We start from the raw sequence: 13,727 nt of genomic DNA, 5'->3' as shown, positions 1-13,727 counted from the left end.
GGATGTTGGGGCATTGCCCCAACAACTAAAAATTGGTCTCAAACCTCTTGAATCCTTGTTAGGAAAATTTCTATACCTTCACCCTTCTACATCCTGATGCATCTCAACATCTCCTCTAGGAACATATTCCCCTGCTTGGAAGTACCCTGGTATAGCATGGAGAGAGAATCCCACATTTCTTTGGCCACTCCTTTTTATACCACATGTGACTATATGGTCCCAGACTCCATCTAGGATCAGTTGCTTCGCTCGTGCCATCTTCTTCTAGTATTCCTTAAGCTGATATGGATTTTGAGGAACTTCCACTACACTATCAATATAGGCTCTCATGCCATATTCATCTAGAAGGAAAGACATCCTAACCTTCCAGATGACACAGTTGGATGAACCATCCAACCTATCCTGATCTTTAAGCCCTACTATGGCCATCTTTGATCAATTTGAAACTCTCTCTTTCCCCGTGCTTGACTATTTCTATGTTATTCACACTCCCTCCTAGAATGTGTGGCTTTGCTAGATGTTACTACCAATCTGAAACTGGAAATTCAAACTTCTGAGATTAGAAGCTCCCCAAGAGAATTTTACCCTCAATTATGTGTGATTTTCTCCTCCACCCGACGCAGATTCTACTTCTGCAAACTACAACAAAACCCTCTGCGTCCAACCGAGGAATTTGCTCAATGAAAATTGTTGAAATAAGGAATTGCTGAGAGGGGGGTGAACCAGTAATTAAGAAACTCTTCTCCTTTTTCTTATTATGCTTTTAATCCCTTCTTATATTCTTTAACTTGTGAGAGCATTCATTCACAAAAACAATGAGCCAAAAATATTTCAAACACACAAGTTCAAACAACAATCACATGAGCAATACACATTTGACATAATGTTTTTCATGTGGAAACCTAGAGGGAAAAAACCACCAATTTTTTTGTTTGTTCATGATGTAAATTAAGCACCCACTTAATTACATCTTTTTGTTTCCAAGCACCCACTCACAGGAGGCACCAACCCCCTTTTGTTAGCAAGCACCAATTGGCCAAGAGGCACCAACCTCTTCAGTATGCATGCACCAACCTGCTCTTGCCACTTCTCTACTATTTCATACAATTTTCAAACTAAAAATAGAGGCATACAATTATACAAGTAAAATACCAACAATGGATGTTCACATATTTGACTTTTGCGTTCAGCCTTCTGTGCTCACTTGCAGCAGGTCTCCTCTTGCTGCTCACTGTAACACTTCCTCTGCACTCAACCTCGTTTATGGAGGGATTTGCACTGACTTCTCTTCAACACTACCCTTGCAATTCTCCACACAGTCCTCACACTACTCTTGTTGTTGTATTACACAGTGTCCTCCCAGGTGCTTCAACCTCTCTGATTCGATGATTTATCTCACAACACTATGCACACACATATATGCTCACCTCCCCATATTTTCTATTGTCGATGATGGTTTTGTTCCACTGAGGCACTCTGCACAAGGGAGTCTCTCCTCTCTATCCTTTAGCTACCAATATGTACTTAGGCATGGCTTCACTTGCCACTCTTGCGTCTTCTGATAGTTTCTTGTCACAGCGCCCAAAACAGAGATGGACCTTGCAGTTCTTCATAGTCTGTCTGCACAGAGCTCCTATGCTGAGAAATTAATTCTCAAGTGACCTACACACCTCCAAGAGCCCCAATTTCATTTATCATTCCACAGATCTTGACAGTTCATAGAGGTGATTATTTTGTTCTTATTTATCACAACCATTCGTGCATGCAAAATATTTGATTGCTTCCTTCATGCCCTTGAATTCATATCTGCTAAAAATGTTGTCCTTGAATTCTTGCTACAGATTCTTCCGTGGGTTTAGCCCCTTTTAACTACCAACTCCTCTGTACCTACATTTAATTTCACAGTTTCCAACTCATACATCCTTTAATTATTTGTACTTTCTTATCAAAGAAACTCCATATCGCAACTTCATAGTGGTGTAGTGTTATGATACTTCTCAGTCTCGATGTCTTTAACTCCTCTGACGCTGAGCTCCTTGAGTATTTCTCCTCCATGGGACCATGAGCTATGACCTTCATCTTAACATTGAGGTTTTGAGACGATTTGTTCCTACTGGGGACCAATCTTCCTTTGCTACTGCTCTGCGCCCTTGTTTCTTTGTATTCACATGACCAAGAGCCAACCCAATATCGTAAGCCCCCTCTACCGAAATTTTCAATAACCATATGTTCTAGACTTTCGATATCTTAATCTTCCGATATGTTGAGCTTCGATATAACATCATCACTCCACATGGCGTCTTTATAGAGATGAAACGTGTCACCTTGAGCTCGCACACTAGGGCACCCAATATCATTGAATCAGCCTACCATATGTCCTGTCATACTACTACGTCATGTTGATGTCAGATTACAGTGTATCTTATCAGAACCAATCTCATGCGGCCATGTGTCCTTCTGGGATTAGAGAGAAGAGGACCTGTCAACCCTTGGATTTGCAACAAAATCATTTGTTAATCTTGTTTGGCATCACTCGACACTTTTAATACTATTAGAACTTCTTAGTGTACCACATTTGAGAATTTCTGATACCCTGATGTCATAGTCCTCTGATATTCTGAAGCACTGATACACTGACCACCGATATTTCAATGCGCCAATACGCTGACCTCTGATACTTTGATGCGCTGATGACAGGTATCCAGATTGCCGATGCGTCGATATCCCGAATCTCTAATACATCGATACACCAACATGCTGACCTCCGACATTCTAATCCCCAATAACTGGTATCCAGATCATCGATATCCCAAACCTCAGACATGTCGATATTCCTTCCTTCCTAAGGCTTCACAACCCTGAACTTCAGCAGACCATATCTTTTGATCCAAGAATCCATTTCTGAATTTCCACATTTCGTAGGAAAAATTTTCCCGAGCACTTTGCATTGGATGGGGTCCAATGTAGGATTTAAGTACATTTTCTACCTATGATATGGTTGCAAACCTTTATGTTGCTTGACTTTTCTTTACTTTTTGCTTGGGCAGCTAAACTCTTAATCACCATGGTGATCATTTTATGGCTTCTTCAGTAATCCTTCTACTGTGATGATTCTCTACTAGAAGCCTGCAACTACCATGGATTTCCATCTGGCTCATCACTCTAATCATCATTTTTTGGCTTCTTTAGTAAGCCTACTACTGTGATGATTCTCTACAAAGCACTTCAACAGCCATGGGATTCCTCCCAAACACCCAATCATCATTCTAACCCTTCTTTGACATCAATGCCAACACTTACACAACCACCCATTCACTATCAAATGTACAACAATCTCCCCCTTTGGCATTGATGGCAACACCATAAGCCACCCCTCAGGAAAGGCATCAATGCCAACACTTACACATCCACCCATTCACCATCAAATTTCCAACAAAAATATGAGTTGCAACTGCTGCCTCTAATTGTTGGAATCACTCTCGTAGGCAAATCAAATTTTCTACACCCCTGTAACTGAAAATCGAACTATTTCCCTAACAATTTTCCCTTCTTGTCTGAGCACTGCATTGTCTCTATAATTTTGGCCTGCTTCTCCTCCTAAGCAGCGAAATTCTTTCTTTCTCTTATAAGATTCCTGGCTGATCATTTACACTCTGATACCATGTGAAAATTCCAAAACTGGAATCCTATTGAAGCAACTGGAATTTTTTTTCTAATTGTTAATTATTTTAATAATTTATCTACTATGAAAAATATCAAATAAATCACACTACAGCCTTCACAAATAAAATATTGCGGAAATAATAGCGTTGGAATCTGAGAAAATACTAGCAAACAAACAACAAAAATGACACTGTTATTTTTGGACAAATGTCCAAAGAAAAACCTAACTTCGGAAAACTGGTGCAGCAGTGAAGGTTTTTATTATTATGCAGCTATAAAAATACGAGTACAATCTGGATGCCTGAAAATGGAAATCCACAACAAAAAAATCTGGGAAAAATTATTGAAGGGAATTACCCTTCCTCCACAAGCAATCTTGACACAACTTACCTTTAGAAAATTGGTCGTCCAAACCCTAGCATGAGCCAATATGCACTACCTCTGGGTTGTCTCCCACACGTGTGGATTTAATCTACCCTTGATGAAGTTGTTATGCCTATCTCTGCTAAGGAAATCATCTCTCCGGCTCTCTGGAAGACTTTCCTGGCCTCTGGAACTGAGAACGAATTTTTCCTTAGCTAAATCGAACTGCCTTTCTAAAGCAACTGCGTAGTCCTTTGTGTTTCCTCACTAGGAATAATGCGGCCCTCTTGTTACTGCCTCTCCAGATACGGATAACTTACTTTGGGTCACTATCCCTGCCCCTCACTATATCTTTGTATATTTTTCTGCAGATTCAACAACTCAAGTAATTTCTAAAACATAAGACAAGAATCTACTCTACTCTTCTCAACGGAAACCAAAAATGAATGTTGAAAACAATAAGTGGAAAAAGGAATAACATCAATGGCACATAACAAAATATTTCTCTAGGGAAAGCAATTGCTCAAAACCCTGACTATCTATATTGCATTAACCAAAATATTTGAGAAGGAAATACAATGCGTGTTCTCACTATAAGAATTCTTGCACAAGTATGATATAACTCTCTGCCTCACAAGCTAGCTCTAGCCAACACTTATCCAAATTTGTTGCCTATAAAGCCGCTATTTCCTTGCACAATTTCTAGAGGAATTAGCCCATATTTAATTGGGAAATCCTTCTTCCATAACTACGCAATCAAAATTTAGGTCCTCAACTGATTGCATGCACCATCTCTACACCACAAAAAATTATACAATTGATAGTACACTGTCCCTACACTCTAGTCTCAATTGGGAATTCCTCTGAACTAGCATGCATGATTTATTTATGAGTGAATCTTCAGTTAGTTGGTGTGGCACTAAGGATGCATTGGTGCACCAACTCACTACTAGACCTCTATTAGTTCCTCCAACAATTAGAAATAGTTTAACTGACTATAACTCAGTTGGATTGAGTTGTTTAATTACAACTCCAATGAACTCAATCTAGACCCCTAAAATTTAGGAATCACATTTACATGACTCCTGATAGACTTCCAACTAGAATTTCCTATTCAATTAAGTCAATTTAACTTAATTAACTATTTACAAGTTGCTATGAGAATAGAATTCGATTTTAATTCATAATTTAATTCAAGGACAAATTAAATTGGAATTTCTTGTTGCCATTTTTAACACTCCCTCTCAACAAGGAAGGGATTATCAGCTACCCTGATCCTGTCTCTGTGAAACTCAAATTTGCATATTGATAATTCCCTTGTCAAAATGTCTGCATCTTGCTCCTCTATGGGAATGTACTCCAGCAACATAATCCGCCTTTGCACATAATCTCGATGATGATGATACCAGATATCAATATGCTTGGACCAATCATGAAAAATTGGATTTTCAGAGAGTTTGATACAACTTCGATTGTCACAAGTTGCTTGACTAGCAACCATGTACTCTGCCTCTATTGAACTAAGTGCAACTGATCTTTGTTTCATATTGTACCAAGAAACAAATGTTGAGCTAATACTAAAGATCCCTCCTAATGTGCTCTTGCTGTCGAATGGACTCCCTGCCCAATCTGCATCGGTGAAGCCTTGAAGATTCACTCCCTCTGTCCTTCTGTACCACAATCTATACTAAGTAGTTCCTATGAGGTATCTCAACACATTCTTGACTACCTTCCATTATATCTTGGTCAGCCTAACCATCGCTAGACTAAGCTAGTTAATTGCATAGCACATGTACAGTTGTGTGTTCACCAAATACATGAGTGAACCCACAAGCTCTGTAAAGAGTAGCTACCACTACTTCACTTGAAGTAGCATCCTCCTTCCTCTAGTTACCTACTAGATGAGTCTCCATGGGTTTACTGCTCTCCATGCGAAACCTCCTGAGTATCTCGTTGGCATACTTTCCCTGAGAAACAAACAATTCCCCATCACCTTGCCATACTTCCATGCACAAAAGGTAGTGCATGAGCCCCAAGTCCTTCATTTCGAACTCTCTTGCAAGATCCTCTTTGTAAGACTTGATCATCTTATATCCACATGTCAAAATCAAATCGTCAACATATAAAACAATAATCAACAATTTACCTTCCACCACAATATGGTACATGTTTGCATCTACTTCACTTTTGGTGAAGCCCAACCCGATGAAGTAGTTATCGATCCTAGTGTACCAAGCATGGGGTGCTTGATTCAGCCCATACAATGCTTGCTTGAGTAAGCACACATGTGACTCATGGTCAAAGGTCTCAAAACCTTCAGGTTTCTCAATATACACCTCTTCCTAAATCATGCCATTAAGGAAGGTTGTCTTTACATCCATCTGATGTATCTTCCAACCCATCTACGATGACAGTGCCAAAATGGATCTGATTAATGAGTGCCTTGCAATAGGAGCAAAGGTCTCATCATAATCAATCCACTCTACCTAAGAAAAGCCTCTGGCCACAAACCTACCCTTATGTTTCTCCACACTACCATCTGCTACTTGCTTTCCCTTGTAAAGCCATTGGGAACTCACCACTGACTTGTCTGCTGATCTTGGGACCTCATCCCAAACATCGTTACAAACAATGGAGTCATACTCCTCCACCATGGCATCAACCCAAATCGGTTGCTACATTGCCTCCTCAAAATAAGATGGCTCTATCTCAACACATCCGCTCATAACAGCCATGTATCCAATGTACCTCTCAGGTGACCTCCTCTGCCTGTGTTTTGATGTGAGTGCTCCCACACTCTCTCTCACATCATGCAATAACTTGTCACCCTCTCTAGTGCACTTTCTCCCATCTCTAGAAAACTCTGCCTCAGTTGATGTCTCCACTCTGAGATCCTCTACATATGGCTGCTTCACAACAATATGAGGTTCCTCCTTAGGAGATAAAATCTCCTCAACCACATGTAGCTGAAGCTCCCTCTCAAGGGAAAATCTCATGGCCTTCTCTTCATCAAATTCTACATCCCTGCAAACCGTTTTCATCTTGTTGGTCGGCAGGTACACCTGATAGTTGTGAGGTGTATCAGTGTACCCCACAAATATCCCCAACTCTGTTGTTGACTCAAGCTTCTTCCATGCATATTTGGTCACATGGAAATATATCGATGATCCAAAAATCCTGAAGTGACGCACATCTAGTATTTTCCCTGAGAAAGCCTCCTCTAGTGTACTCATCCCAAGAATTCGATGAGGGCTTTTGTTCTACAAATAAACAGTTGTGTTTCATGCCTCAACCCACAAGTGTAGTGGTCAGCCTTGATCATGCAACATCACTCGTGCTACCCCTACAATTCTTTTATTATTCCTTTCAGCCACCCCATTCTACTGTGGGTTATGAGGTGCTGTCAACTCTCGTCGAATGCTTTTTGCTGCACAAAATTTTTTAAACTCACTCGACACATACTCACCACCATTATCACTCTTGAGAGATTTGACCTTCCTGCCAATATATTTCTCTACAAATGCTTTAAATTCACAAAAGTTTGATCTTTCTTCTGTATGAAGAAGATCCAACATTTATGAGAAAAATCATCAACAAATATAACATAATACTCGTGCTTGGTCATGGACGCTGTCGAGAATGATCCACACACATCTGAATGGACTCGATCGAGGATCACCTATGCTCAACTGCCTTTTTTGTGAAAGGAAACTTTGGTGTATTTTCCCAAAGTACACCCTTTGCATGTGTCAACTTGCTCTAGTGTACCTTTGTGAAGACAGGTAGAAATTTGCTGCATGATTTTCAAAGCGCCATGATGCAAGTGACCCAACTGCCTATGTCACAACTCAACGATGTCTCATCTCTACACCTTCTATGTGTTCATGCTCAAGACATCACTATATTCTACCTCCAACTTGTAGAAATTCTTCACCCGAATCCTTATCCTCTTTACCTGCCCCGTGGCTATGTGACGAAAGAATGCATTTCCCTTAATAAAGATCACATCATGCCTCTATTCTCCAACATGGAAACGGATACCAAGTTCTTCTTCAACCCAGGAACATACATAACATATCGCAAAGTGAGGGGAGCGCCTAACTCCCTCTGAAAGGTAATTGTAACAAGCCCAATAGCACTATACCTCCCGTTATCACCCATCTTGATATGCATCTAGAGATCCTTCTCCTCCAAGTCACTGAAGAGCTCCATGTTACCAGTCATGTGGAAAGAAGCTCCATTATCTAGGTACTATACACTACCCATCATCGATGGAACCATACATGCGATGAGGGTAAATTCCAATTCGAATTGTGAGGCAAGAGCCTCACCTACCGCTCCTCCCGAGGGCTTCTTCTTGGCCTTCTTGAGTGGAAAATTTGTAGAAAAATGTCCCAGCACGTGACAATGAAAGCACTTGACTTTTGACATGTCCTTCTTCTTACCTCCATGACAAGAATCTGATTTGGAATGGGACACCTTCCCCTTCCCTTCCTTTTCGTTACTCGCTAAGGCACAATTTTCCTCATCATCAGTCTTTGATGAGGATTCGTCTTTGGTATTCCTCTGAATCTCTTCCTACACAAAATAGGACCACAGTCGTTCCCAATCTAGTAGCTTCTCCCTCCCATTGACAGAGTCTTGATAACTGTGCCAACTCTTGGGAAGTCCTAGAAGAGTTAGGCTCACCATATTGTCCATTGCAATAGTAATCCAAACACTTCCAAGCTCATCATGACAATGAGTGTACTTGGGCAAGCATTTCAGAATTGAGTCGTCCTTCTCCATTTTAATATTTATGAGTTTGTACTTCAGTGCCAACTTCCTATGGTCACTGTTATTCTGAAACAGGTCTTTCAATGCCTTCCACATAACATATGGAGTTTCCTTGCCATGGAGACTCGAGACAATGTGATCTCTAACTCCTTCAATGATAATCCGCCTCGCTTTTGCCACACACTTTCTTCATTCAACTAGTTATTTAGCATCCGATGCTAGAGGCTTAGGAATGTATTTATCAATGAAATCCTTGAAGCCATTGTCTTCCACCACTGCTTTCATCCTGTCCTTCTAGACTATGTAATTCGAGTTGCCTTCCAAGGCATACTCAAGTCTCAAACAATGGAAATCCATTTGCCGACTTTGAAGTATGAACTGCAAATTTGAATTTCACTTGCACAAAAAACTCATAATCTCCTCTTCTATACTGTCTTCAACTCTGATACCATGTAGATTTTTCTGTAGATCAACAACTCATGTAATTTTCTAAAACATAAGACAACAATCTACTCTACTCTTCTAAGTGGAAAACATAAATGATCAATAAAAACAATAAGCAGAAAGAGAAAGAATATCAATGGCACATAACACAATATTTCTCTGGGAAAGAAACTACTCAAAACCCTGACTATCTATATTACATTAACCAGAAGATATGAGAAGAAAATACAATGATTGTTCTCAGTAGAACAACTCTTGCACAAGCATGATCTAACTCTCTGCCTCACAAGCCATCTCAAACCAACACTTATCCAAATTTTTTGCCTACCAAGCCCCTAATTCTTTGTGAAATTACTAGAAGAATTAGCCCATATTTAATTGGGAAATCCTTCTTCCATACTGCGCAATCCAAACTTAGGTCCTCAACTGATTGCATGAACCATCTATACAACTCAGAAAAATATACAACTGATAGTACATTGTCCCTACATTCTATTCTCAATTGAGTCTTCCTCTGAACTGACATGCTTGAGTTATTTATGAGTGAATATTCAATTAGCTGGTGTGGCACTGAGGATGCATTGGTGCACCAACTCACTACTAGAACTCTACTAGTTCCTCCAATAGCTAGAACTATTTTAACTAACTATAACTCAGTTGGATTGAGTTATCTAATTACAACTCCGATGAACTCAATCTGGACCCCTAAAATTTAGGGATCACACTTACATGACTCCAGATAGACTTCCAACTCGAATTTCCTAAGTCAATTATGTCAATTTAACTTAATTAACTATTTACAAGTTCGTATGAGGATAGAATTCGACTTGAATTCACAATTTAATTCAAGGACAAATTAAATTGGAATTTCTTGTTTCCATTTTTAACACTCTTCTGCCTCACTGAAGCTTGAACTCTTCGACACCTAACTGATTCTACTCTGGAAAATTAAATTCTCCAAGTAACTTTGGTGTATTCTCCATCACCACATCGATCTCCTCTTATTATCCACTATTGGAGCACCAACGACCAAGATTAAAACTTAATCAATAGCTAGGATCATCTATTAATTGATCTAAGTGAGTTTCTAGACTATTCTCATCTTATCTCATTTAATACTGATTAATTAACCATATTCCCTAACTTTAGACTTAGGAAATATTTAAAAATCGACTAATAATCTAATTGAGACACTTCTAGGTCGAATTTCCCGAAACGAACTCTAGGTTTTGGAGATCTCGTGTATTCTAACCTCTTCACCAAATTTCATGGCTAGAACACATCTGATGCTACAAAAACTAACAAACGGATCCATATTTTCGAAGGCATTTATGATTCTCTATAAAAAACAAATGGTTTCCTAGCAAAGGTAGGTACGATCGCATATGAAAACTCCATTTGTAATTTCCCTCCAATTGAGGCACATCATTTTCTTGATAATAACATACACTAAGCATCAAGCTCATCAATGAATACAATATCCATCGACAAAAATATATCTTTATTAGCTACCAAAGACACCTTGAAATATTTCATAAGGCCATTTACGGTGTAGATTTTGAATCAAAACCACACACATTTTTGTAAGGCCTGGTGATGTCCATCTCCAATTGAGACATGACTCTCAAAGGCATTACATTTGCAGAGGCATCAAAATCAAGCCATTAATTATGCAAGATGAGATTGTTGATCACCAAGGACAACAAAAATGGTTCATTTCCTCCATTCTTCTTATCAATATACATGTTTTGTAAAATGATTGAAGGGTCCTCAGGCTCTTCTTCAAATTTGAAATCCTTACTGATTTGCCTCCTTTGAGGCCCCAACTTTGCTATCTCCAAAATAAGAACTTGTATATTTACTATAACCAAACCTTTGGTTATATCAACATCCAATGAAACAATAGGCTTTTGAGGTTTTAGCGTGGTCATAATTTTAGTGTTGAGAAATTAAGATGATAGTAGATTAGGGTTAATTTCTCTATCATTGTAATTACTTGTGAATGTTTGTTGGCTTTATTAAATTTTATGTTCATCTTCTTCATCAAGCAATTACCAAAAGTACAAAACATGAAGATCACAAGAGACAAAGAACACAAAGATGCAGGCTCCAAGCTAGGGAAAAACCCCACAAGGGGGAAAACCCAATTAATCCTCTTCTTATAGGATCAGATCAAAGTGAAATATCCAAGACCCAAGACCAAGACCAACACTGCCACAAAGACCCAAGTCAACCCTCCTCCAAGTCTCATCCAATCAAGTCAAAGTCAACAAAAGTTAATGCTAGTCAAACATCTGAAATATGGTCAACTCCTAAAATTTCGACCCCTAAAATTTTGTGCCTACAATACTTCAAGGAAATTCGCAGAACTAGGGCTAAAAATTCTTCATCTTATCTCTCATTTGACATCCCTCTCTCTCCTTTGACTTCACCACTTTTCCTTCTTGTCTCGACATAGAAATTGATGATGATTGATGAGTGAGTGAATTGTTGTATTTTAATTTTGGGCATTAATTACCAAACCTAGTCCCATGATCTCACTGACCCAACAAGATTCAAGGTTTTCGGCAATGAAGCATAAAATCTATGATTGTCAACATGTGGCACCCACATGGCCATGCCTAGTCCACATGGTGCCACACCACTGCCACATGGGGGTCCACATGGTACACTAACCATACATGTATTGATACATTCTTTAGTTCCCTAGTAATACATTCCCCGGGTCAATATTCTTTATCTCCATGTCATCACTTTCTTGGGACAATATTGCGTACTCCTCGTCATTACTTCCTCAAGTTCAAACACCACTTTTTCTTCTATGATAAACAATGAGAGCCCATGAAAACCAATCAACCAATGAGCAACTAGAGCCAAATTCTTTAGTTATTCCTTCATATATAATTCTTCCTAGAATATGTCTGTGTGTTTGAGATGTCGTCGCCTGTCTCCTTGATGTGCTAGGAAAAAAGGGCATCATTTCCTCCCTTCCACCACGTCTAGTTACATCTCATAAATCTGCATCTAATAAATTAACTACTAGTAACTCACTTCAACCTGATCTGCACCATTGCTTCCAATCACATCTCATAAATTAGCTGTCAATGAGTTGGCTCATCAGGGTTGCAAAAGGTAGTTCCTTGAATTCATCATTTAAGTTTAGGGTTGGGTCGTGGCTTAACAAGCAAGCAAACTCCATAAGACATTGGGATCCAAAAGGTCATTGTAATGTTACAAAAAGGAAATAAAAGTGATAAACAAAGAAAAATACACATACAACACATAAATATTTAGACAACAATTAAACACACATAAAATAGCACCAAAACTGTGCCAATTTGAGAATTTTATTATCAAGAGGAGAGTACAAATATATAGAATGTGTGCACCTAGGCTTGCCAAAGCAAGCTAGATAATTCAAGGTGAGAAAAATGTTGCCCGAGATGTAAAGAAATGATTTCTCCTCAAGCTTTGCATTGGCCCTGGAAATTCTACAACTTATGGTTGGAAGAAGCCCATGTTTGAGCCTCCAAAAGTGCTCAGGAAATTTTGCCAAATTAATCTTGGACTCTCCACCACAAGCCTAGAAAAACCTAGAAAGAGTTTTGGCAAATTCTACTGAACACCTAGGACCCAAAATTTAAGCTCACTCCTCCCCACTGAGTGCCAAATAATTATGTTGTTTGGGGAACCAAAACACCCCCAAAAATTCTACAAAACTAGGAGCAGACTCCTTGACCCCTAACCAACAAATCTTAGAAATGTTTTGGGCTAATTCCGACCTCCCAGAATTACCCAAAATCGGTGTTTCGCCCTCTTACACTGGTTTTGCGTCCCCCCTTGAAGAGTAACTGCTAATTTACCATTATTTCTTCCCTCCAAATGGATGGGAAAAAATCAGAAATGTTTCCTTGGAAATTTAGGCCCAAAACCCCAGGTCCACTAGCTCCTCCTTCTTGCAAATCCAGCCCACAATTTTTTCCCATAAAACTATCGTGCGGGCCCTAGAGGATGAATTTGGGTTCTCTCTATAGTTGTAGACCCCACCTCTACAAATTACCACAAATTCTTATCCACCCTTAGGAGACTTTCTTTAGTTGAAACTCCCTTGGAAACTCCTCAAATCAGTGGTACAAACTTCTCGCCCTACATCCTCCGGTACTCCTCAAATCAATGGTATGAACTTGTGGCCCTGCATCCTCCTGTAGATTTGAATTGGATGAGTTTGGTTGAAAATGAACCACAAACTCCAACAATCTCCTCTCCAATAAGATATGAAATTCTCTCCTAGGGTGGCACTCTAAGTCCACCGAAGAAAGAGCTGAGATTTCTGCTCATAAATCTCTTTGTTCTAAGCAGCACTGGTAGTCTTGGCTAAGCAACTCAAGAGTAATCTAAATCATAAATTTATTTTGTCAAAATCCCCCTAAAATTATTCCTACTCCTCCTATTTATCTTGGCTCCCCCCTTTCTCTCCTTTT

The sequence above is a fragment of the Pinus tabuliformis genome, chromosome 8 (genome assembly GCF_031772625.1).
Source record: "Pinus tabuliformis cultivar Carrire ecotype Pingquan chromosome 8, CPIR1, whole genome shotgun sequence".
In the NCBI taxonomy this organism is placed as follows: Eukaryota; Viridiplantae; Streptophyta; class Pinopsida; order Pinales; family Pinaceae; genus Pinus; species Pinus tabuliformis.
Note: the sequence above shows the minus strand (reverse complement) of the source record.